At 39.6% G+C, this 27,039-nt stretch overlaps 3 non-coding genes across 3 annotated transcripts; all 3 read left to right on the top strand.

Moving 5' to 3' along the window:
* Positions 1-7,389: 7,389 nt before the first annotated feature.
* Positions 7,390-7,462, top strand: TRNAA-AGC (transfer RNA alanine (anticodon AGC)). Its single transcript has one exon. It is a non-coding gene; the product is annotated as a tRNA-Ala (tRNA).
* Positions 7,463-7,919: 457 nt separating this feature from the next.
* Positions 7,920-7,992, top strand: TRNAA-AGC (transfer RNA alanine (anticodon AGC)). Its single transcript has one exon. It is a non-coding gene; the product is annotated as a tRNA-Ala (tRNA).
* A 236-nt stretch (positions 7,993-8,228) lies between these two features.
* On the top strand, positions 8,229-8,301 carry TRNAA-AGC (transfer RNA alanine (anticodon AGC)). Its single transcript has one exon. It is a non-coding gene; the product is annotated as a tRNA-Ala (tRNA).
* The last annotated feature ends 18,738 nt before the right edge of the window (positions 8,302-27,039 follow it).

Genomic DNA, 27,039 nt, shown 5'->3' with positions numbered 1-27,039 from the left:
AGGAATTGGAAAGGATAAGAACACGAAAACACTGTCCTTATTAGAAACACTTACTAGATCCATCAACTGTATTGACCAGATCCCCTTTAGAGGAATTTCTCTCTACGTTATCGATAAATCGTCTTACCAATTTTGGAACTATGAATAAGAAAGCATAATCTATTAAAATAGAATAAATTCATCTATTTTTTTTAATCTTCTATAGTTTTATCGCTTTCTGCATCAGCAACACACCTCCATTGGTGGTTAAACGATTTTATGTTATTTTTTGAAAGATAAATATAGTCTTAGTCTAACTTTTGTGAAATGGACACATCATGAGTTTGAAACAATGTTATTTAAAAAATCGTTGTTTGCTAACGAAACATACTTCAGATCTTTATTTGCAAACTCTTAAACCATGGGTTAAATGCACCATTGATAACTGAATTTTCATGCTTCTCTCAAAATAGTTGCTCAACTTCAATTTGTCTCAATAAAATCATATAACTTATAATTTTGTCTCAATAAAGTCACTCTGGAGACTTCAAAAGCAAAAGAACACTGAAAATATGACGTAACTTCCATGTCAACACTAATCAACTTTCGCTCTTGACCAAAATGACATGTGGCTTCCACCTAACTGATCGAAACGAAATATGGCTATCACCTAGTGGACACATGTCGTTTCGATCAGCTAGGTGGTAGCCACATTTCATCTAAGTAGCAGCCACATTTCATCTAAGTAGCAGCCACATGTTGTTTTTGTCAGCGGTGAAAGTTGATTATTGTTGATGTGCAATTACATCACTTTTCCACTGTTTTTTTGCTGTTAAAGTCATCAAAATGACTTTATTGAGACAAAATTGAATGATTTCATTGAAAAAAAATTTGAAGTTGAGTAATCATTGAAAAAAATTGAAGTTGAATAACCAATAGTGCATTTAATCCCTTAAATCAGATACTTGTATTTACAAACAAGACAAACCAAATATTTTTTTTTAAATAATTAACTTCTTTCTCTCCGAAAATAACATTCTGTGCAACTATAAAGAAAGAAAAAAATTTGAACAAAAAATTGCAACTTCAATTTTTTTTTTGGTAGGAAAGGGAAAGAAAAGACAAACAAAAACAAAACAAAAAACCGCCTAACTCGGGATTAGCCTAGGAAAGCTAACCCCCAACACATCCACCAAAAGAAGAGAAGACAGGAAACCAAGAGGTGAAGAAAAGGTTGAGACTCCCAACATCCTCACACGGCCCTCAGCCGCAAGACGGTCCACCACCCTATTCTGCTCTCTGAAAATATGGCAGAAGCTGATGGACTCAAAGGATGAACCCACCCTTCTAATCCCTTTGATTAAGTTCTGGCTATTTAAACAAATAGCATTATTATCAGAGATCAAATTGATAGCTTTAAGGTTGTCAGATTCCACAAGCAGCTTCTTCAATCCCAGGTTCTTAGCAATCCTGAGGCCAGAAAATATCCCCCAAAGCTCCGCAGAAAAGGAAGAACCCATACCTAGATTCTGAGCAAACCCAAACACCCAAGCCCCACCAGCATCTCTAAGGACTCCTCCAACAGCAATTTTACCGTCCTTCAAACAAGAGCCATCAGTATTTAACTTCACCACTCCTTCCCTAGGCCTACTCCAACCAAGGAGATGAACCTTATTCCTCTGGATAGACCTAGCTAAGGTATCCTCTTTGAAGCTGTCTGTAATAATACCAATCTTTTTAGAAAAGAAATCAACTAAATTAGGAAAAACAACAGTTTCTCCTCCAAAAATCTCCTCATTCCTCCATTTCCAAATCTGGTGACATACAACCGCAAAGATGATGACACCATGCTCCATCTTGGCCAACAACTTCCCACTAACACCATCAACAAACCAGTCAAGATCAGAGTGAGACAAAAAATCAGATAGCAACTGGTTAGGGAGAACTTTCCTCCACACTTCTTTACTCTTATCACAATCTCTAAGAGTATGGCATATGGATTCTTCATGCCCTCTGCATCTACTACACGCACCAGACTCCACCAAGTGACGTCTTTTTCTATCAGAATTAGTAAGTAACCTATTTTTGACACCAAGCCACATGAAACTCCTAATGCGGTACGGGACCTTCAAGGCCCAAATATACTTCCAAACTTCTGGGTGCGGAGTCTCCAAATTTTGGTTGAAGGCCTCAAAAGCAGATTTACAAGAATAAGTCCTGTTGTTTGTCAAAGACCAACAGTGACTGTCCCTATCTTCCTCCTCGCTACTAATTTTAACTCCTCTAATTTTCAGGAGCGTTTCCAGACTGAGGTAAGATTCGAACCTCGACCAAATCCAATCACCCTCAGAATCTACCACATCAGCAATCCTCCAATTCTGAATGTCAGACGGTGGCAGAGAATTACAAACCTCTAATAAGGGCTTCTTACTATCCAGACATCATTCCAAAAGCTAATAGATTTACCATTACCCACTGTCCAACCAATCCCAGAGCAAAACTCTGTAACCAAAGGAAGAAACAATTAATAACTCTCTCCTTAGGACCCCCAAAAATCCTATCCTTTCTATACTTCCCACACAATAACCGAACCCAAAGAGAAGACAGAAGTTGCCACATCCTCCACAGAAGTTTCATTAATAACACTTTATTATTGTCCCTGTCTTGCCTTATCCCCAGACCTCCCATGTTTTTAGGTTGACAAACCTATTTCTAAGGAACAAGGTGAATTTTTTCCCTCCTCAGAGTCCCCCCACAGGAACCGTCGATTGATTTTATCAAGATCATTAAGAACAGGCTCAGGCAACCGACAAGCTTGCATAATATGATTAGGAACCGCACAATTGACTGACTAAATTAAAGTAAGATGGCCCGCAAAAGAAAGGGTTTTAGCTTTCCAATTGGCACATTTTCTATTAATCTTGTCGAAAGTCTCTTTAAAGGAAGCTTTAGAAACTCTGTCACTATGGAGGGGGACCCCCAGATACTTTCCCAAAGAGTTAGTCAGAGGTATACCAGAAATTTCACTCAACTTTTTGCAAACTCTTTGACTCATGTTTTTAGAACACAACATCCGGGATTTTTGGATATTAAGCTTTTGAGCAGAAGCAGAGCAGAAACAGTTAAGAATATCCATAATCACACCTATTTGCTCCTTATTGCCTTCCACAAAGATCATAACATCATCCGCAAAGAACAAACGAGTAACCGGGGGACATAATTTATTGATGGAAACCGGATGGAACATCCATTTACCAACAACTTCTTAGATAAGGTGAGTCAACCTTTCCATCGCAATAACAAATAAGAAGGGGCTCATGGGGTCCCCTTGACGGATGCCCCGGGAAGGAGTAAACTCTTCAAACATATCCCCATTAATCAAAACTTGAAAAACAGGAGAAGAAATGCAGACCTCAATTAATCTCTTCCAAATCTCCGGAATCCCTGCTCTCTTCAGACTATCAAGAAGAAAACTCCAGTTCAGGCGGTCATAAGCTTTTTCCAGATCCAGCTTCAGAGCCACAATACCCCTCTTTCCCTTCTTGATTTTCATAGAGTGGACCATCTCCTGAGCTATAACCACATTATCCATCATCTGTCTGCCTAGGACAAAATTGCCCTAATTCTGGCTAATAATATCAGGAAGAATACACCGGAGTCTATTAGCCACAATTTTTGTAATAGCCTTGTAAAGAACATTACAAAGACTAATATGCCTCATTTGTAAGAAAGAAGACGACTTCTCCACTTTAGGGATCAAGACCAGAAGAGTTTTATTCACAAGCTTAATATCCTCGGATTCATTAAAAACTCCTTTAATAAAACTGTAAATAGCTTCCTTCACAGTCTCCCAATGTTTATGATAATAACCGGCAGGGAAACCATCAACTCCAGGAGCTTTAGTAGCCCCAATACTAAAGATCACATGATCAATCTCTTTCTGCTTAATAGGGTGTAAAGCTTCCCGAATCTTATCATCTCCCAATATAGGAAACATAGTCCTAGAAAGAGCTTTATCCAGATCCACATGGCCCTCTTTGAATAAATCTTTGTAGAAATTAAGGGCCAAGTGACGAATATCCTCATCCTCATAAACCCAATCTCCATTAGGATCTTTGATAGCCTCAATCCGATTCTTCTGTCTTCTAATAACAGTAGAGAGATGGAAATACCTGGTATTGCGATCTCCATCTTTAATCCAAGCTTTCCTAGATTTTTGAAACCAAAGTAACTCAACCTGCCTTAGTACAGCTTCCAACTCCTTCTGGAGGGTTCTAAGAAGACCATCCAAGCTATGATCAAACCTAGCCTCCAAAATACGGTGGATGCCTTCAATCCTGCTCAAAAGTTTATTCTTTCTTCTGATAATATGGCCAAAGATGTTTTTATTCCAACTCACCACATTACTCCTAAAGCCCTCAGCTGCTTGTAAAACATTAGAATGAGGCTTCCAATTATCCGGAACAAAGTTTTTAAACTCAGGATGAGATTCCCAAGCCACATGATACCTAAAAGGTCTATCCCCTCTAGGACGATGGCCTCTCACCAGTTTAACTAAGATAAGACAATGATCAGAATGATGGAAAGGAAGATTTAGCACAGACACTTCAGGAAATCTACTTTGAGCCGAAGTGTTAGCATAAACCTTGTCTAAATGAACAAAAGTACTATTACACTTCCAAGTATACTTATGACCAGCGACACCTAGATCTGAAAGCCCACACAAATCCATACTATGTTTATGATTGAGACACCGATTAACATAGTGATTACCACCCCCTCTTTGATCGCTCATAAGAGCAATATCATTAAAATCACCAGCCACAAACCAAGCATCCGCCATACTTGTACTCATAGTATAAAGAACCTCCCACAGCCGTTTACGATTGGTCAGAACAGGATCAACATACACAACAGTGATAAAGAAGGGTTTGTTACCAGGGTAGATAACTTTACTATGAATAAATTGTTTATCCATACTAACTATATCAAAATGCACACGATCAGGCTTCCAAAAAAGCCAAATCCCTCCAGCCCGGCCAGTAGCCTCCGATCTAACACACTTCCAATTTCTAAACATTCTAACCACCTCATCCGCTTTAACTCCACTAATCTTAGTTTCCAGTAAAGCAAAACAAGAAGGGTTAAACTCTTTAATTAAATCTTTAACATGGATACGGGTAGCCTTGCTAGCCACTCCTCTAACATTCCAAACAAACAAATCCATTAAAAAGGAAAACTACTGACCCCAGGCCCAATACCCTAAACAAGATACTTATTAGGGGCTCCTAAGAGCCTAGAAGAGGTACCTGCAGGCCCCCTCTTTTCCAAAAACTCCAAAGAGCTTTGGTTATTTTTATGATTACCCTTAGGTTTTTTCATATTCATCTTATTTACACCCATAACCTTTCCATTTCTAGGCTTAATGCTGATAATAGGGATACTAAACTCTTTGTTATTCTCTTTAACTTGTGAGACCTGAGCTTGGGAACCAACCTGGACTTCTTCTTTGGATTCAAAGAGAGGATTAACTGCCTCCACATTATTACCTACCGGCTCAGCAGATTCTAAACCCGACATGCTCAACTCAAGTAGCTCGTTAGAGTGGTCAGAGTCTTGTTCATCCTCAATAGTTAGAGCCCCAAATCTAGATCCTGAACTGAAGAATGCAGCATCACTGGTGCCTTCTTTCTCCTTCGGACATGGCCTCTCCTTATTTCCAGGATCATTTTGAATCAGAACAGTATCATTAATAAGGACAGGAGGACGATTCTGCACGACAGACGCTCGAGTCCTTCTTCTCCCCGTCCTCTTAGCAACCATCCAAGGACCGAAATTCCTCCCATCCCCTTGAAACTCCTCTTCTCCAGCCTTAACAACTACAACCACCTCTTCCACCACCTTCTTTCTTTTAGAACAACCCTCGTAAGTATGCCCAAACATACCACACTCATAACAAATGTTATGAATTCCTTCATATTCAATAAAATAAACTGTATTTTGTAAACAGAATTTAGACAAAAGAAGTTTAGCAAGGTCAATATCAATACAAACTCTTGCAAACTTACCTCTAACTGCCCCAATGGTAGTTCTGTCCACATGGTGAACTTTGCCAACAAGCCCACCAATCTTTTTAAGAAAACTTTCATTATAATATTCGATTGGAAGACTCGAGAATCTCACCCAAATTAGAATTCTATTCACCGAACAATTATGTGGATTAAAGTTAGAGACTCATGACCTTAAAACCAGAACATGATTAGAGATAATATAAAGGCCACCATTAATCACAGCATTATAATCTTCAGCTTTATTTACTTTCTGAATTTTTCATTTTTCATTTTTTTTGTGTGTGAAGTGAAGTTCCGTTTGGTAATTCTACGAGAGAGAGAGAGAGAGAGAGAGAGAGATATTGTGAAAACTTTTTTTTTTTCTGAAATAATATAGTGAAAACATTACAAGTATATTTAATGATATAATATTGAATATAATTGATTGTGTATATAAAATGGTGAGTATGAAATGTAGTATTGATGGGACAACTTTTATTTGGTCCAAGGGTACTTGTCAGACTATGTTTGCTGAAGCTATGTATGGGAATTTAAAAAGCTATTGTCTTGCTTATTCTTGAAATGGATGCATGCTCATAGTGTCCTGTCTCTCCTAGTTTCATTGTTGATGTTCAAACTGTTTAATAAAGTTTTCATTTCTTAAAGAAACAAAGAGTTATATTGCTCTAATAAATAAGAGTTTTTTTTATTCACCTATTAGCTAATATTGTTTGCTGTTACGGTATTTTTTTTTATTGTTGCTGTTTTGGTGAAATTATGTTGAACAGTTGTTGTTGTTTTTTTTTAAATTTTTTTTACGCACAATGCGCTTACATTAAAGAAGAAAGAAAAATCTCCACCAGACCCAGATGTGATTCGAACCCATGACCTCCATAGTTATAGGTAAGCTCTCAACCATTAGGTTAAGAGCTTCACCAAAGCATGTTTTAAATTAATCAATAAAATAAAGTATAAATAAAAAATATATTACAAATTCAAAAAAAAAAATATTACACAAATTATTAAAAATAATATAAATAAAAAATTTAAAATAATTTTTTTAATGCAACAAGACTTTGTTCTTTTGGCAATAATGTTATAGAAATAGAAATAATGTTAAATGAATATATTTTGTGGAAATAAGAAAGATAATTTTGTCATAGCAAATAACTACAAACAATTGTTCATGAAAAGCTCCAAATGCTACATTTCATGTGGTTTGGAGTGAAATGCTAAATGCTCTTTCGAAAAAATGAAACAAACACTCCCTACAAGTTGGACTCACACGTCATTTTTAACATCAAACATGCCAAATTTTATTTTAATAAATAACTGTATAACTTATTAATTAGTCATGTGAGGGGATGTAGCTCAGATGGTAGAGCGCTCGCTTAGCATGCGAGAGGTACGGGGATCGATACCCTGCATCTCCAATTTATTTTTTCCTCCCTATATTTTGACAAAACACACTGTTTAGTCTTTGTATTTTTAAAAACACATGGTAAGGTCCTTAACCTTTTGCTTGATGAACTGTTTACTTCCTAACGTTTTTCTCGGTGAACTGTTTAGTCCCTGTCGTTAGAGTCTCATGAAGATTCTGTTAGTCATGTGAGGGGATGTAGCTCAGATGGTAGAGTGCTCGCTTAGCATGCGAGAGGTATGGGGATCGATACCCCGCATCTCCAATTGATTTTTTTTCTCACAAAAGTACCTCTTAATATTCAGATTTATTTTAGGGTAATTAATTTATTAGTTCCTATATTCTGATAAAACACACGGTAAGGTCCTTAACTTTTTTTCTCGATGAACTGTTTACTTCCTAACGTTTTTCTCGGTGAACTGTTTAGTCCATGCCGTTAGACTCTCATGAAGATTCTATTAGTCATGTGAGGGGATGTAGCTCAGATGGTAGAGCGCTCGCTTAGCATGCGAGAGGTACGGGGATCGATACCCCGCATCTCCAATTGATTTTTTTCTCTCACAAAAGTACATCTTAATATTCAGATTTATTTTAGGGTAATTAATTTATTAGTTCCTATATTCTGATAAAACACACTGTTTAGTCTTTGTATTTTCAAAAACACATGGTAAGGTCCTTAACTTTTTTTCTCGATGAACTGTTTACTTCCTAACGTTTTTCTCGGTGAACTGTTTAGTCCATGCCGTTAGACTCCCATGAAGATTCTGTTAGTCATGTGAGGGGGTGTAGCTCAGATGGTAGAGCGCTCGCTTAGCATGCGAGAGGTACGGGGATCGATACCCCGCATCTCCAATTGATTTTTTTTTCTCACAAAAGTACATCTTAATATTCAGATTTATTTTAGGGTAATTAATATATTAGTCCCTGCCATTAGACTCTCATGAAGATTCTGTTAGTCAATTTGGATTAGCAGAAACATATTGAGAATGTGGAGGAAATTAAACTCACCATTAAGAGTAAACGAGAGAGATTTGAGTCGATTTCTACCTTCGATTCAAACACGAAGATTGAGCATGAGTGATTCGATTATAGGTTAGTGATAAATAGTAAAGGGTAATTTAGTCATTTCTGAATTCATAAACGGTAAAAAATCTAACAAACAGACGGAAGGACTAAATAGTTCACTGAGAAAAAGATTAGAGACCTTACCATGTGTTTTTGAAAATACAGGGACTAAATAGTGTTTTTTTGTCAAAATATAAGGACTAATAAATTAATTACCCTTCATTTTATAATACTTATTAAATCTTTGTATCTATAATCACCCGTATAAATATATAAATTAAACCATAAATACATAACTAAATAAATTAACCATGATATAACAAACCAAACTCTATATAAAATTAATATTCTACAAATTTAATAAATCATACATAAATTTAACAAACAAAACTCAATTTTAAACATTTTAAGTTCTAGATAAATATAAGGGGAAAGTATAAATTTAAAATAAACTTTGTGGCGGCAATTAAAATGGAGCAATTTGACGTAATTAAAAAGACTGATTTTACAAATTAAATCATATTATGACCTAACTTTATAAATGAACTAAACCACGAGTATTGTTTCACTAAAAAATTGACTTACAAATCACTTCATTGCAAACTTCACAAACTGCAAGCCCTTGTTTGTAAATTTTTAACCATACGGAGTGTCTTTACAAATTAGTCAAATCACAACATTTATTTTTATACTTTTCCCTAAATATAATATATAATTTAATCATGCTTACATTTTATTGATATGATTTGCAATGATTCTTGTCTAACGCTAATGGTTTCACCCCTTGGAGGGAGTTCCCTCAACCCTCCACCAAAAGATCAAGTTACCTGTGGGCAAAAAAGATAGTGACAATAACGACACATGACAACTTGATGGTAGCCTTAATCTCCTCTAGCTTTCCTCCAAAGGGGAGGATTTCAAGTACCAGTAATCTATGAGGATGCGATGCTAGAAGCGATAACTAATGCAACAAGGAATGTGAATTTCATGCTGAGACAGATTATGCAAGAATCAACGCCACAATTTAGGATGATGGACGGATCGTATTCCGAAAAACCATGGCTTGAAATCTAAGCAGAAGAAGATGATATGAAGTGGGTTACAGCAGAAAAGAAGCCCACCTCACATGGAGTTGCACAAAATAGAGGGATAGTTATCGGTGGAGGGAATTCACAGCGAGAAGCAGATTATGAGTGAGATATGACCAAGTGGAAAAGAAAGGCCATGGTAGGTGAAGAAGAAAGGCCTAACCCATTTCCAGGGAATAAGGCAGGGAAATTGGATGCAATTTATACCAAACACGTTATCCCAGAATGGGAAGAAGTGGGAAGGAAGGAAGGCTTAAAAGACTGTTCCCAAACTCATGGAGGAACTAGGCCACTTGAGGCTCTTTGATGCAGAGGTAAAAGCAAAGATGAAGAAAGCCATGCGATAAGTATACAAAGACATCATTTCGGAGCATGGGGTTGAGGTTGTGGAACAAAATTATCAGTTAAGGTCTCTCAACAAGTGGGGGAGGAACTAGATGAAGAAAAGAAGTATGAGGGTGAGGCAGATGAAATAACTGATGGCGAGGAAGCCAAAAGTGGCGGTAGGGGTGGCCAAAAAAGCAAAAAAGGATCAACAAAGAATGAATTATTGGTAGCTTCCAATGAGGGAGTCTTCCAGTTGGATGACCTCAAGAGTGCTATGCCGGATCCAAGAGTCATGCTTGAGTCTTTCATGTGTGATGAGTCTAATGTTGATTTTACTGCTAATTTCTTGTATGATTTTGATGCTTTCGCATAAAAGATTAATGTAATGAACTATAGATTTTCTTACTTGTGTGACTTGTCCGTTGATAGTATTGCACATTCATTAGAGCATTTAATAAGAATATTTAACATCGATAGTGTTGGAAAACATCATGGTACTTTTGGAATATAAACATGAACATAAATTAGTACCTCGATGAAAATGTGAGATGAAAAAGTGTTGAAAAGACATCGTAAATTTTTCGCTTACTCCTATGAGGATATGCCAGGAGTTTATCCAGCCATCGCAGAGCATGTAATTCCCTTGAAGCCTGACGCAGTCTATGTTAGCCAGGAGCTCGAACGACTACAATTAGAATGGGCACAATTGGTAAAAGAGGAAATAGCAAAGCAGATCCGCTCCAATATGGTTCCAATGGCCAAGAAGGATGAGAAGTTTCTTGTATGTGTGGACTATAGAGAGGAAATAAATATTGACTGAAGGATAACTTCCCATTACCTCATATTGATGTTCTTAGCGACAACACATTGTTGGCTAGGATGTACTCAATGATAGATGGTTTCTTGGGTTACAAAAGATTTAAAACAAGGTCCTATTCCTAATCTTACGAGGCACCTACTATTACATGGTTATGCCTTTTAGGTTGAAGAATGCATGAGCTACTTATCAAAGTGTCGAGTGCCCATATTGCTTCATGTATGATCCATAAAGAGGTGGAGGTTTACTTTGATGATATGTTGGTGAAGTCTGACCTTTAGGTGGGCATCCTACGGTGCTAGACAAGTTCATCGCCGTAATTGAGAAGTGCAATCCCTGCTTGAATCTGAAGAAGTGTATATTTAGGGTCACATCGGGTAATCTGTTGGGGAACATTATCAGTAACAAAGGCATCTAGATAGATCCAGAGAAAGTGAAATCCAACACAGAAACAGAAACCCCCAAAAAAGAGAAAAAAGTAAGAGCTTTTTTGGGGAGAGTCTAGTACATCAGTCGTTTCATAGCCAAATTGACTATCATTTATGAGCTTATCTTTAAGCTATTAAGGAAGAGTGAAGCGATTGAGTGTAGGTTGCCAAGTAGCTTTTGACAAGGTCAAAAAATATGTCTCATCTATCTTGAAGCCACCCAGACCAGGCAAACCTTTAACCACGTATCTAGTAATAGCAGAAACCTCAGTAGGAGCTATGTTGGTATAAGCACAATAAGATGGATTTGAGCACCCCGATCTATTATCTAAGCAAGAAATCACTACCATATGAATGAAAGTATAGTCTTTTCAAGAAAACATATGTGGCCATGATATGGATAACTAGAAAGTCGCGTCACTATTTCCAATCTTATGAAGTTTATGTGGTCTCGAAGGTTGGTCCAGTGAAGCATGTAGCTAGGGCACCCTCACTCGTTGGAAAGTTGGCAATGTAGGATTTGTTGTTGTATGAGTTTGACATTAAGTTCATTAACACTAAAGTTATCAAGCGCATGGTAGTGGTGATCCTGGTCTCTCCCGTATGGGCAGTGATACCAATAGCTAAAAGATTGTAGTTCAAAGCAACAAACAACATGGAAGAATATGAAGCGTGTTTATTCAGGCTTGAAGCATTAATCAACCTCGAGGCTACAAAGGTAGACATGACAAGATATTCCTTGTTGGTTCTAAGTAAGGCCACGTGGAAGTGGAAAGTCAGAGAGGAATATTAAATCCGTACGCGAGGAAGCTTTCAGATCATGATCATGAAAATTTTCAAAATGTAAATTTCGTCATGTTTGCGGGAAGAAAATCAAATGGGAGACGCTTTGGCCATCTTAGCCTCAAATTGGAAAGGAATGGAGAATGCACTGCTGAAGCCATTGTTGATGTTGACCGTTTGAGCCCCTTTTCACAAAGAGCAATGTGTTGTAATAATCCAGAAGGATGCCCCATGGTTTGTAGACATCATCTAGTTTTTAAGTGATGGAACCTACCCGCCACAGGCCTCGATTATGTATCTATTGACCAATCTTCACTTTTGAACCCCTTAGCATGGTTGCAAAACATTCACCAATACTTGAATCCTGACATATTTTCCCCTGTCAATATAGTTCATCGTCAATATCAAGCACCTCCCCAATCCTGGATCCTAGAATCCATATACTAAGATACAATCTTGTTGTTATAATGAAAGATCATTAAGTGGAATCCAAAGAGCACAATGATCAAGGTTAACATCAAATGGTCTTTCAAGACCTTGAATATGGAGTATAAGGTTTCTATCAAAGTATCATGACCCTTCACGTAGGATTTTATCATTGTCGATCTCAAGCATCCCAACTCACATATAAATCTCTCCTTACATGCCTCTTTCAGTTTGAATCATTAGTCTCCTATGAAAACCACTTGCCATATGTTGGTTATTAGAGGCATCCTAAAAACTTCCGGGTCGAAATATGGCTTTCAAATTAAATTCTGATTATCAGTAGTTACTCCACATTTGCTTAACGTACAACAAATAATGGATTTGTTTGTTGTTGAATTTTTAATAAATACAGAGGAAATGAACTAGATATTCATAGATCTCTTCAGATAAGGTTTTTCCTACAATACTCCATGGGTTTTCTATTCTTTCTTTCATCTCCATCTTCTTCCATTATATAAGGTCATCAACTACCAAAAATCCTCTTTGTTAGCCATATCTATCCCTAGTATAGTAGGGAAGAAGACTGATTCATCTATTAATGCCCTTGCAATCAACACATGCCACAAATCCTAATAACGAGAAACCCTACCTATGAACTGAAAATTATTGTTATTATAAGCTTATGTTGGGATTTTTTTTAATTGAAATACGGATCTAGCCCAATGGGAAGTCCAACCAGGTTGGCATCCCCGAAAAGGCAAAGAACCAAATATATAAATGAAGAGATGAAAAAAGTATGAAACCAGTACAAAGAATGTTTTAAGAAAATCTAAACATATCCTTACCAAGGGCATTATCTCTAGCAAGAAGGGAGCAGAAGTCTGGAAGGGTATTCCACATTTGTAAATCTAAGGCCAGACGTCCGTAATTAGCAAGAGCGCCCGCCACTTGATTTCCCTCACGGAACACATGAGAGACAACCACCTGAATACGCGTCACTGAATCTAAACAATTTAACCAATCCACACGCATTGTCCTGGGAATGATCTGCGCACGGGCACGGAAAATTCGAATAACGTAGGTCGAATCACTTTCAATCCAGAGACGAGTCCATCCACGTGACCTCGCAATTGAAACTGCAAAAATAGCGGCTTGCAATTCCGCCATGTGTACCAAAGCACAATCAAGGGGGAAGGTAAATGACCCAAGGGGATGCCCCTGACTATTTCGAAAAACCACACCGCAACTAGCTCTACCCGAGATCATGGAGGCATCAGTGTTAGCTTTAATCCAATCAGACGGAGGGGGCTGCCATCTAACTTCAATGATTCGAGGGGCCCTATGATGACGAGCGTTTAACCCGAGATTGTGGAGAATAGATAACTCCACAACAGAATTCCAAACCGATCCGTTGCTGATTTTATCAGAGCTACGAATTGCAGACCAAAGACAGCGTAATGCCTCGTGAATGTTTGGTGGCTTGCTCTCAAAAATAGCAGCATTTCTTACAGACCAGATCAACCAAACAGCGTTGACAAGCGCGACCTGCCAGAGGGAAATGACTTGCGAACTGAACTTGTGTGAGAAGGCGTGTTGTAAGAGGGTTTGTAGAGAAGAATCAAGTACAAGTCTTCTACCAAATAAAGCCGATATGCTGAACCAGATTTGAGAAGCAAAGGGCCAATGAACAAGCAAATGGTCACTCGTCTCATAAGCCATTAAACAGACCGGACAGCGAGATATTAGTGGCAGACCTCTAGCACGGAGCGCATCATGAGTTGGTAAAGCGCCCCAGTATGCACGCCAGCAAACCATGGAGTACGACGGCTGAATAAAAGGTTTCCAAATTGACTGAAAAACCAAAGGCAAAGTCGGAGGAGCACGTAGCCAGTGATAGAATAACTTTATCGTGAAGAGGCCATTGCTCGCAGGTCTCCAAAAACATAAATCATATTCAGAGCCATTTCCATGCATATTCCGGATGCGCTGGTGCAATGGACTAGCCAGCATCGAAAGATCCTGCCAGTTGCCATTTTCATAAAAATCTGAGATTCTATCAGTGAGCTTCAAACGGTCTGACATAGAAATCCCAAGCTGTTCAGCCAGGGGAGGCAAAATCCATTCCGAATTCCAGAATGACAACTCAGAAAATGATCCAAATGACAAAAAACAATTCTCCCGTAACTTGAGATAGGCGGCCTTGATAGACCACCAAACAGACGATCGCTGCAACCGAAACTTTGGCATACCAGCCATGTTTAGAAATCGCATCCTCAACAAATTAAAGCATAAAGAATTAGAGGAAAGAAAGCCCCACGCCAATTTACCACTCATAGCCAAGTTAAGGGTCGAGAGGTGTTTAATACCCAACCCTCCTTCCTTTAAGGACTTTAAGCAAACCTTCCAGGGAACAGAAACAAGCTTTTTGGACAAAACTGAACCCGTCCAAATGAAATTCCTCATGTGTCTATTGATTCTATTTAGCAAACTCACAGGCCATTTGTAAACCATAAAGGTGTGGATCATAGAGCTAGTGATAACTGAATTAACAAGTGTCAGCCTACCAGCCATAGAGAGAGACGTCCCCGCCCAGCGCGAGAAAGAGAGAATAATTCTATCCGCAGTCGCCGCAAGGTATTTAGCTCTTGGGATCCCTTGAAAAAGAGGAACGGCCAAGTAATTAAACGGGAGAGATCCAATTTTGATTCCAAATTAGTAAAAAAAAAGGCGGTGGTCGACTCATTTTCTTAGCCCCGCTGCTTCCTTTCGTTTCACTCTAGTTCCTTCTTGTTCCTCTCGTTTCACTCGAGCATCTTCAAACCTTTCGTCGAACTCAAACTACAAAGCTAGTTCAAACCTTCCCGGTAATCAAAGCTTTCTCTTTTGTCCTCCGGTAAAGAAAGTAGGTACCTCCCCCAGTTGGTCACTTTTTATTTTAGGCTATTTTTTTTTCTTCTTTCATCTTTGAAAATTTCAGGAATAACCACTGATTTACAAATAAAAACCTGACTAGACTGCTTTCTTCCGCGGTGGAGCAAGAGCAAGCAAGCACCCCTACAGCTACCAGCTACAGAAAAGAAGCTGTTGCAAGCTCAAGGATATGGGAACTGACTCAATAGCAATAGTTACAGGAACTCCTTCTTCTGGCACAGTTGATTCTACTTATTGGTAGAATAGTAGTAGGGTTCAATCCCTCGGGCCGGTTGGTAAATAATGGAAAGAGCTTCTTTTTAACTAATGTCGTGAATTGACTTGGGTTACAGGCGTAGTTCTTGTTGTATTGACGGCATCTTTTGGTGTAACTGGTTATTCCTTACCTTGGGACCAAATTGGTTCAAATCCCGTCTCCGCAACATTTTTTTTACAAAAAAAATCCGAGTTGTCCCCGTTAACTAGTAATTAATTACTCTTTTTCTTTTGGAACGGGAGGAAAGAAAGGAAGATAGGGGATAGAATCCCTATGTTCATCCGGTGTCGGTAATAGCTCACGTGCCATGCAGGGCACTCGACCTCAGCTAAAGGAAGGAGCTACTCGACAGTTTCGCTCGACCGATAGCGAGAGGGAGCGGTTAGTTCAAGGGACTCATAGATTAGGCTCTTCCATCTCATTGGATGTTTAAATAGCATAAAAAACCTCTTCTGGAGTAAGTAGCTGAAAGCTTTCCCAGTTTTTTCTGATACTTTCATCGAGATTGGTACCCACTTTTATTTAGAAAGCGAACAAATGGGACTCAAATGCTCCTAGGGAAATGCTTCTAGACTAAGGCTCTTCTTCCCAATAAGCTATTAGGAACTCCACTCTTGGGCAGCTGGTAATGTGAACTCATGGTTAGCGGTTCAGGAAAAAATGCTTTTCTCTTGCGACCTTCCCTCTGGATGTCTTGGCGGCCTAACCTAAGACTGATCCTTAACCGGCGCAAGGCTTAGTAGAGTATAAAAAAATTTCCTTATCTGATCTTGCTTCCTATTCCGGGCGTAGCGAAAGCTGCTTCAAATGGAAAAGGGCAGAGCTCCATGTTCTATGTATACTACTTACTATCATCCTTGAATCTAATGGCAGCCTATTCTTGCATTTTGGCAGCCTTACACGATAAGGGGGAAGAGACCTTAAAGCACATTCACTGATAGCAGAATGGACAGCTTCGAAGGCTCTTAGAATGCCGCAGATCGTCTGCTGATGCTAATGTGCTTCAATAGGTGAGGAAAGATAAAAAAAGACCAGCCCCTTCGCCACCGAGAAAGATCTGAGCCGATCGTTTCAGCCTTTCCAGCTGCCGCGCATCTAGTTAAATTGGGAAGCTATAATGCCTTATATTATATAAGCCAATCACAGAGAGGCGTAACTCTTAAAACGCAGCGCAGCCAGGAGTGCTTAAATGTATAGAATACATACACCTTTGGCGGCACCAGCACTGGAGGCTTGCTCAAATACTCCTTGTTTTTTCTCAAATGAGAGTTTGCTAAAATATAAAATAAAGATATACAAACAAGAACGAATCCTAATGAAAAGGCAGAAAAAATTGGGTTGTGCCAACACTTTGTGTTAGCTTTTGTGAGAGGGAACTAAACTAAAGCGCTAACATCCCGAGCGATGTGCTTCAGATCCTGAATCTCCATAAATGGGTATAGGTATGACTGGTTAAGGTGACCAGCTTTGTGCGGGGATTTCATAATTGGGGTTTTGAATAAGACGACCTTTTCATTTTTTTTTTGCGTAACCCCTGGCTCAAACCCACCTGTTAGAGCAGCGAGTTGGTTACTGCTTGAAGAAAACGTTCGATTTGTCGCCTGAAAGTTCCCCTTTGTTTTGTCGGGGTAAAGATAGAAATAGAAGGACTTTCTAACCTAAAAAGAAAGGTAGCATAGCAAACCTCGTTCTAAGAAAGCAGAAAACAAGGCTAAATAAGCCACGAGTTCATAAGCGAAAGAAAGAAGGCCTAAGCAGGGAAGGAAAGGAGAAAGCTGTTCCTAAGAGGTAGGAAGGTCACCAATTCTTCTTCTATACTACATTTGACATGCCCTAGTTAGGTTCACACAAATGAGAGATAAGATAGGTTTTTGGAAAGAGGGCATGAGGGTACCGAGTTAATAGGGTGTAAGAAAACGGTTTCCATTAGGTATTAGTCAAAAGTCTAGGCTAACAGGAAAGGCGCCAAAGGATAGGCAATAAAGGCTGGTGTAGAGGTAACAGGAAAGGCATCAAAGGGTGGTGTAGAGGTAACAGAAAAGGGGAACTAGATCGAAAGACTAAGGATAGAGTTAGCTGTCCAGCTAGCGATGAAAGAGTTAGCAGTCCAGGTCGAGCTGGCGATAAAGAAAAGGCGGCCAAAGTCTAGGGTAAAAGGCATGGATTGCTGCGCTGAACACTTTATAAATCCTTATTTTTTTCTCCGTAAAAAAACTTTTTTAAGCTAGAAAAAGTATTAGAAACCCCGTGTTTTTTCGATATAAATGGACATTTTTAGCAAATCCGATATCTTATGAAATTACCTAGCTGGGATCAGGTGAAAAACGTCTTCCCGAGCGGGGACTGCTATATTTTATTCGAAACCCCGTGTTTTTTCGATAAACTTTGGAATGACTTTTGTATTTTTTTTTTTGCACTACATTCGAAATAAGTAAAGCTGTTTGTTCCAACTCGCTCCAAAGCTCCTATTTGATCAAGTCCAAAGATCCTATTTGATCAAGACAGTCCCGTAAACAGAGAAATTCTTCTCCTTCATTTGATCTTCAAAGATCAATTCCAGAGACCTCGCCCGTGAAGTAAATCATCGCACCTACGGTCCAACCAATTGGGAGAGAATCAATAGATTATTTTCTACTGGCTCCTCCTAGAGATCATAAGCTATCCAATCAGTAGACATGCTGGGAACTCTACGAGGAAAGTGCTCCTAGGGAATAACCTAATCAATAGGTCATCCGTCGCCTCTAAGCTCGACAGTCTCAGTGCAAAATGCCATCAGGTGGCTCTTAGGGTTATTTTGACTCCGGGAGGGCTCTTGGTCCTACCAATTACTTGAAGCTAGCTCTGTCAAAGCAGAAAGGACTTTTAAGTCGTCATCAGTGCCACATCGGCTTGATGCCGAATCCAAGACAAGAGCAGATATTCCCCTAAGAAAGGAAATGTTACACGTGAGGGAAGAGTAAGAGCAGGAAAGCATACTTCCCATTTGACAACTATCAGAAAAAACTCACTTATGATCCTACTTTCGCTGCTCCAATTGCTTTAGCGAGAACCGCTGTCTATGTATATAGGAACTCTTTTCCGGGAACCTCGTGGGCTTTGGCTTAGGTTAGGCTTGGGCTTGATTTACCGGCTTTGAAGAATGCTTTCAAGCTGCGCAAATCCCAACATACCCCTGGTTGGGATGGGTAGGCCCACCACTTCACTTTCACTTAGGCCCGGGCCAAGTCAGGGACTATTCCAGTGAGTCCTCCTATGGTGAACAAAAAGATGAACCCTACATCAAATAACATGGGTGTTTTGTATTGTATCCGATCATGGCACTGATCGGAAGAGTAAGAGCTTTTGAGGAACTAAAGCAGGCAGTGATTGATGACCCGCTTTGTTTACGAAGGTTACGGGGGTCTGGGTTTATGGATGAATTCAGTCAGCGAAAGTCCCTCAAACTCAATCAATATCAACAACCTTCCTCTTAGGTACCAACTTTAGGCTTTCTTCTGTCTTTGCCCGGCTTTCTTAGTCCGGCTTTAGGCCTTCATTTACCCGGGGGCCAGTTAGCGGTTTGGGAGGACCTTAAAGGCATTACGGTAGTGCTTCTTCCGAAAGAAGCAGCTCTGCTTTCTTCAAAAGAAAAATGGGATTTAGGAGAAGGTGTGAAAAAAATGGGATTCTTAGTAGCTTTCTCTGGCTAGTCTAGAGCGAAGTCATGGGACTTTCTTCCTAAAAATCCTTCTCAGTCGTCGAGCTTCTTTCGTTCAAGCTTCACTTTGAAGGGCAAGGCTTCTAATTGAAGGGAAATGCTTCTAAACAAATAAAATCGTGCGCTTATCTTCCCTCATGGGTGGGGCCTCAAAGGAGTTTGTTTGGTCAAAGGAGTTTGTTTGGGCGGAATATAGACCTGGAAACGGAGATGAGAGAGGAGATCCAGTTGTTCCGGTACCGGTGGTTGTGATCGCAAGTAGATGCATAAATAGGCCGGCCCTCGATATACTTTGATTCTCTCTCAACCAATAACGGGGGACCTTTAATATGGTTAAAGCTAAACTGTTTGAAGTCTAGACGCTTGGACTTTTTTCTGCCCCTAACGAATGCGCCCCTTTTCCCCTCTTTTTTGGTCTTTTAGCCTACGGTCAAACTAGTCCTGCCCCGCCTATGCTTTTCTATCAAATCACTTCTTTGGAGTGCCTTCTGAAAAAGCACATCCCGATTCAAACGTTAGGAACACTAGGCTCGCCGTGCACTTGTATGGTCTGGAGAGGCTTACTTATCTTATAGTCTAGCCGCTTTATCCGTTTTTGGTTTCATTGCTTGTTTCCTTCTAAATAATCAAACCAGGGGAACTTACTTTCATTCCCGAAGGCTAGACAGCAAGTGCAGAAAGGACTGAAGGTCAGGGGAGGGGGGACGAGAGTGTCCCCGACCGGTCCAATGGTGTCTATCTCAAAAACGGGATCCAAGGGAGGACTCGTTATTTCTATCAATGATTTGGCCCATCAGGAATAATTGGTTATGGAAACATGTAAATCGAAATTTTCCTTAAATCTTTAAATCTAAAGAAGGAATAACAAAAAATGCATTCATTTCTATTATGAAACGCTCATACAGTATACGAGTAAAGATTGAGCAACTGAGTATTTAACTTTTTTAGAGTTTTTTTTGTCTAGGAAGGGAACTGAGTTTTAGATGTATACATAAGGAAAGCCATGTGCAATGAAAAATGCAAGCACGGCTTGGAGAGGGATTTTTTTACCTCTTTTTTGAAAAGGAAAATTTCTACTCTATCCGACTAGTTCCGGGTTCAAGTCCTGGGCAACCCATTTCTCATAGTGATATTAGATGAAATCCTATATCAGATGCATATAAATAGGCATCTGAATTCTCTTTTTTAATTCACTTCAAATTTAGTCAAAAAATTTCTGATGAATCTAGCTAAATAAGATTCTAAAGATATACGCATAATTGTTGATGTTGGTTGACACAGGTATATAAGTCATGTTATACTGTTGAATAACAAGCCCTGAATTAGCTATTTCGATTTCTATAGAATTCGTGTGCTTGGGAGTCCCTGATGATCCAGCCTCAATTAGTATTGCCTGTTGTCCGGAGGATCTGCTAAGGGTGGTCTTTCTTATGTGAGTGCCGGGCTGGCCTTGATGGAACTCTAAAAGTTAGCTTTTCCGGGCAGGTAATGTCAATTGAATAGAATCACCATAGGCTAAGGGAACAGCCGTAACCTACACTCGCGCCCACCTACTAGATCTCCTCTTTTTGGGCAGAAGTCCTCAAAACGGTGCATCTTGCCTATAGGAAAAAACTAACAAGACCAATTCAGCCATGAGACGCGCTATCTTTTTGATCAAGTCCAGCCGCATACGGTGTTTGCGTTTAGTACAAGACTAGCTTTGACCACGAAAGAGAGACCAAGGCTGAAAAGAAGCTTTCTTTGACGATCCGTGGATGCGTTGTTTGAAAGTGTTTCCACCTGAACCTTTTTGCTGATGGAGAGAGATGCGAGCTAGATGGAGTCGAGGTAGTGGTAGCAGCAGGAGTAGTAGAAGGCTCTGCTGTCTAAGATGGAAATGTGACTCGGGCATCGGGCGATAGGGCGCACCACAAATACGAACTATCATTGTATCCGCCCGTATTGAGCTAAGTTCTGCTCGGGTAGGAGCCCTTAGTGAAAGTGAACGGAGCGTTCTGGTATGCTAATAGGCCTCCCGGTAGTCATCCTCTGGCTCAAAATTGCACAGTGTAGCTGCTTCCGCCCAGAAGATGATTTCGCCATTGTGGGATTTTTCGATCAACTTTTGAATGACTTTTCTATTGATTTTGTTTGCACTGCATTCTAGCAATGCAATTCAATGGGAAATGAAATGAAATAAGAAGAGAAAGAGGTTGGTTTTTACCAGGTAAAGAGTCAACTCAGCGAAGTACAAAGTACAACCAACCGGGAACTCGGTGGCTCTCGAAGGCCTAAAGTCGGGCTATAGGCACTAAAAGAAAGCAGGGCAAAGAAGGAAGACCAACCCAACCTTTTCATTCATTACAGTAATATGATTCCATTTCTCTGATAATTCGGCTTGTTGCGCTTCCTGCATATTTTATGCTTTCTCCTACAAAGAAACTGGTAACACCCTTCTTAATCTTAGTTAAGTACCCGGCTCACTCGAACAAGAACTCTAGCTTGGCTTACTTCTGGCTCGCTTAGCCCTAGCTCGAACATGCTAACAACATTCCGTTCACTTACGCCCTAAACTCAAACTGCTAAAACCTCGAACTCGTTAACTCGGAATTGCGAACTCAGGAGCTCTAAACTCCAAGAACAGCTTTGAACTGCCCCTAAGTCTTGGAACTGAACTGCAAGTATATAAGAAAGGATATTGCTAAGAGTTAGCAGTCGAAGGGAGTTTGAACTGTGAAGGAATTACCGGTTCGGTCAGGTAATGGGTTAAGAGAGAGTCTAGTTATAAAAGTAGGGGCGGGTAATGGGCTATACCCCTCACCGCCTCATACAGCTCGGGCCGAAGACCGGGGGAAGTTTAGGAGAGATGGGGAGACCCAGCAGCTGCCGGTCGGGGCGGGGATAAGCTTGCTTCTTCACAAGCTTATCCCCCCCAAAAAACTCCCTCCCGGTACAAGGACTCTCCGGTATAAGACTAATGGTGTCTCAGTACGTCAAGCCATGGTAGGATTCGGGAGCCCTCTTCCATCAATTGGTACTCCCAACCCGTCGGGTGTAAAAAGGAAATCCCAATGGTGGAATTCAAAGAGTTAGCTAGAAGCGCTTTCAACACTCTTCGGATCGGATGTCAAATCAGTTGCGAAGGACTGCTGCCGGATTGAAAAGGAAGGTGCTTCGATAGGGGTCACTGGGCAAGGCTTGGGTGGTCTCCCTCATAACTGGCTTGACAAACTGCGCAGCTCTTCCAATTGGCAAGACCCCGTCATTAATTCCCTGTAGTAGAACGATGTGTAGATAGATGGATCGAAGTAAGCGGGTAAAGCCAGTTGTGTCGGTCGTTCCTCTACGAGAAGAGCTAATTCGGACTATGCCTAGTCATAGGAACGTCCCACCAAGAATGGTGAAATGGGTGAGAGAATGCCTTCCTAATGGAAATGATCTTAGACCCGCCAATCTGTTCCGACGTCTGAGTAAGATCGAATCCCCGAAGAAAATCTCAGACTTTTGCCAATTCACTAATTGTCCAGATAGAGAGCCATATAAATCAAAAATATCCATGAGAGCATGTATGTTCGAGATGCTTTCCCTGCAGAAAACTAAAATATCATCTGCATAAAACAAGTGCGAAGGCATTACAGAAGAAGTAGAATAACCCATCGGAGACAGCGACCCACGCAGGGTGTGAGCATTGATAAAACGGCTAAGGAAATCCTCCGCTAAACCAAATAGAAGAGGAGAAATGCATTATTGTTTTAGGATATAAATATTTATAAATGCATTGTTCCTTTAATTATTTGTTTTATGAGATATAGTATATTTAACTATATAAAGATATTAATCTTTTATCAGAACTAATTAAGTTAAATAAAAGAAATCTCAAATTTATTTAAGTGATCATAAAGTGTTCATACAAGCATGAAATGAGAACAAATTTAAAACAACCCCAAGTCAAGTAATGTGTTCATGGGATTAACATATATAGTGATGTTGAGAGTCGCATGTAATAATGTCTTCTATTGTGAGCAGAGAGCTGCTCTCACAAGCTTTAGATATGGAGATATCTAGGCAATTACATGAATCCGGTGAAGGAGTTCATTAGGATTGGAGATCTGACTTGAGATAACAGGATGGATGGATTTATCTAGTGTCACTTGTTTCATCTCAATTGTATTAGTAGGTTTTGTTGAAACACCTTTCCACAAGATTTTGATTTGACAAAATCATTTAAGTTTAATCCATAATTAAGAGACAATTAAGTTTAAGTGCTTTGATTTAATTATACTAATCCGTTTGTTCAATATTGAGTATAAACATAAATGCAAAAGGAAATAAAAATTAAGACAGGACAAAGTCAACATGAGAACACAACACAAGCTGAGTGAAGAGCAACTCAGCACAAGAGAAGATAAGTCATCTTCAAAACAACAGCTTAAGAATGAAGCTGATCAAAGAAGCTGAGTGGAACGAAGCTCAGCATAAAAGAAGGCTGCTTCAGAACTAGATCTTGCAGAACGAAGCTCACCATGGAAGTTGAGTGAAAAAGAACTCAGTATGAGATTTGGTGACAATCAAAGACAATGACCATCGAAGTGAAGCTGAGTGATCTTCAGGACAACATGAATGATCCGTTAGCTAAAAGACAAATCCGACAACTGTCTGCACCAATAATTGAAGCCTTGGAATTACGCAAAAGCCAAATTCCGAGATGCATGGGTCAACTGTTCGTTGCTATAAGACAAACTTCCGCAAGAAGACAAAGCCTGTAGGAAGAAGACAAGCCTGAAATCTGAAGAAATCAGAAAACAAGATTGGCCTGCACATCTGAAGCTGACCAGAAGTTTGTCCCCCAAAAGAACCGTTTTGGACTCAACGGACAAATCAAATTCAAATCATTTGATCCTCAAAATACAACTATAAAAGGACAAGCAATCCTCTTGGATCATTGCTGATTTCATACAGAAAATACAAGTGAGAAAGATACAAATTCAAAGCACTAAAAAACAAGAAAGAGATCTTACACCAACTTTCTATTCCTTGTGTAAATGCTAGATTGATTGTCTGTAATCATCTAAAGTGTTCTTTATCTGAAAAAGAACAAGTTTGTTTTCAATTGTAATATTGAGAGTGTTGTGCTGAGTACTCGGTATTATGTACTCAGTGGTAGAGAAATCTAGGTGCGGGGTTGTAGCACTTAGTAGGAGTTGAGTAGACGAATAGGGGAAGGTACTCTTGCATATTCAACTGCCTTGTAACCGGTTTGTGCTCTACCTTTAAAGAGCTCAGTATTGGATTCTAAAAGCCCGGAGGAGTCTGGGGACTGGACGTAGGCGGAGAGGCCGAACCAGGATAAGTCATACTGAGTAATTTCTAACTCTCTTAATATATATATATATATATATATATATATATATATATATATATATATATATATATATGTGCATGTGTTGCTTATTTTACTTACTCAGCATATAAACTGTTTAAAGCTAACACTGAATAAAATTAGAGTGCTGAGTTGGAAGCTGACCATAAAAGTGTCAATTCCCAACTCACAAGTGAAACAATCTTAGTCAACATCTGACTAAAGCTGTCTCACACTAAGATCGGCCAAGCTGACCAAAGCTGAGTTAATAAACTCACTAAAATTATCAAGTCAACAAGATTAATTAGCGAAAAAGTTACATTAGTTCCTAACCCCCCCCTTGGAACTAATCACACGGGACCAACAAATGGTATCAGAGCCTAAGCTCACTACTCAAAGATATAACTATCTTGAGCTGATCCTGATAAATGGCTGAGAACAGCACTCGTTTCCTTCCCGGGAACCAAACAACACAGATACTCCCTGATGGACTATCAATTAGTCGGCCTCCCTTATTCTTTGGTTCAAATTATACATTCTGGAAGAATAGGATGAAAAACTTTATTCAAGCCACAAACATGAGTGCTTGGATTGCAATTGTACAAGGCCCTTCCGTGCCATATAAAACTGTTGACAATGAGAAAGTTGTCAAGAGTGAAACTGAGTGGTCAGAAGATGACCTTAGAAAATTACAAAATAATGCTTCGACTATCAATATGCTTCACTGTGTTCTAGATGCTGCAGAGTACAATAAAATATCAGGTTGTGAGTCAACGGAAGAGATTTGGAAAAAGCTTGAAGTAACCTACGAAGGAACAAGCAAGGTCAAGGAATCAAAGGTGAATCAACACATGAGACTGTACGAGCTGTTCGAGATGAATGACAATGAGGACATCTCCGGAATGAACGCTAGATTTACCAACATCATAAACAAGCTAAAGAGACTCGGCAAGAACTTCACTGAAGAAGAACAAGTGAAGAAAATCTTGAGAAGCTTACCAAAAAGTTGGCAAGCTAAGAAAACGGCTGTGGAAGAAGCTCAAGACTTGACCACATATAAGTATGACGAGCTGATCGAATCTCTGCTGACTCATGAGATCTCAATGAAAAACTTTGAAGCAAAAGAGAAAGAAAAGTCAGAAGACAAGAAACAAAAATCACTTGCCATGAAAGCTGACTCAACCGAAGCCGACTCATCAGATGATGAGGAAATGGCCATGTTTACAAGGAAAATGAAGAAGCTGTTCAGAAAGAATGAAAAGAACAGGAAGAGGCCATTCAGAAGAAATGACGGGTACAAAGCTGAGTCCAGCGAAAATACAAAAAGGACAGCTCCAAATCTGTCATGTGCTTTGAGTGCCATCAAACTGGGCACATTAAGTCAAGCTGCCCAAATCTAAAGAAAGAGAAGAAGGGAAGCAAGAAGGCAATGATGGCCACATGGAGTGATAGTGATGAGTCAACCTCATCTGAAGTTGATGCAAATGAAACGGCAAATATATGCTTCATGGCCGATGATGCTAACCGCACTTATTCTGAGCAAGCTGATCTCTCTGATGAAACTGACCAGGAGGAACACAATAATGAGGTAACCTCCTTACTTTTGCTTAGAAATGAGATGATAAATGCCTTGAGTGATTTATATGCGCTAACTAAAAAGTGCAATAAGAAAGTAAAGGCACTCAGCAGGCGGTGTGATAAGATTGAAGAGGTCAAGCTCTGTGACCTCCGATATCTTCTCCAAGACAATTCAACTTTGCACAGTAACATAGAACTTATGCATAAGTTTGTCTCGGAGGTCCAACCAGATTCAAAGAAACTGACAAAGGATGTCACTACCCTACAGAGCCAAATAAGAGGCTCAAATAAAAATAAATCCCATGCTGAGTACTCAGGTACTGGTCAGCATAAACAGTTCACTCAATGTGAATGTTGCGGGAAAAGAGGACACACAAGATATGTGTGTTGGTATAACAAGCGGATTGTCCAATGTGACTTCTGCGGAAAGAAAGGGCATACCACTAAGGTATGTTGGCATGCTCAGCATAATAATGCTGATCACACTCAACGTCACCCTCAAAGGGTAATTCACTGTGACTTCTGTGGTAAAAGTGGCCACACTATAAAAGTATGTCGTCACAAACTAAAATATGACTTTGCACCTGTTTATGCTAACAAACGAGGACCCAAAAAGAATTGGGTACCTAAAGATGAATAGTCTAAAATGCAGGTAAGCCTGAGATGCGTGGAGAAATCAAAACTGTGGTATATAAACAGCGCATTCTCGAGGCACACGACTGGTGATGAAACTCAATTCATCACACTAGAGCTTAAACGAGGTGGAAGTGTAAGCTTTGGAGACAATAAGAAGGGTAAGATAGTCGGCTCAGGTACTATCGGAGTAACCCTACTATTGAGCCAGTCTCCTTAG

The sequence above is a fragment of the Euphorbia lathyris genome, chromosome 1 (genome assembly GCF_963576675.1).
Source record: "Euphorbia lathyris chromosome 1, ddEupLath1.1, whole genome shotgun sequence".
In the NCBI taxonomy this organism is placed as follows: Eukaryota; Viridiplantae; Streptophyta; class Magnoliopsida; order Malpighiales; family Euphorbiaceae; genus Euphorbia; species Euphorbia lathyris.
Note: the sequence above shows the minus strand (reverse complement) of the source record. Positions and strands in the feature narration are given on the sequence as shown.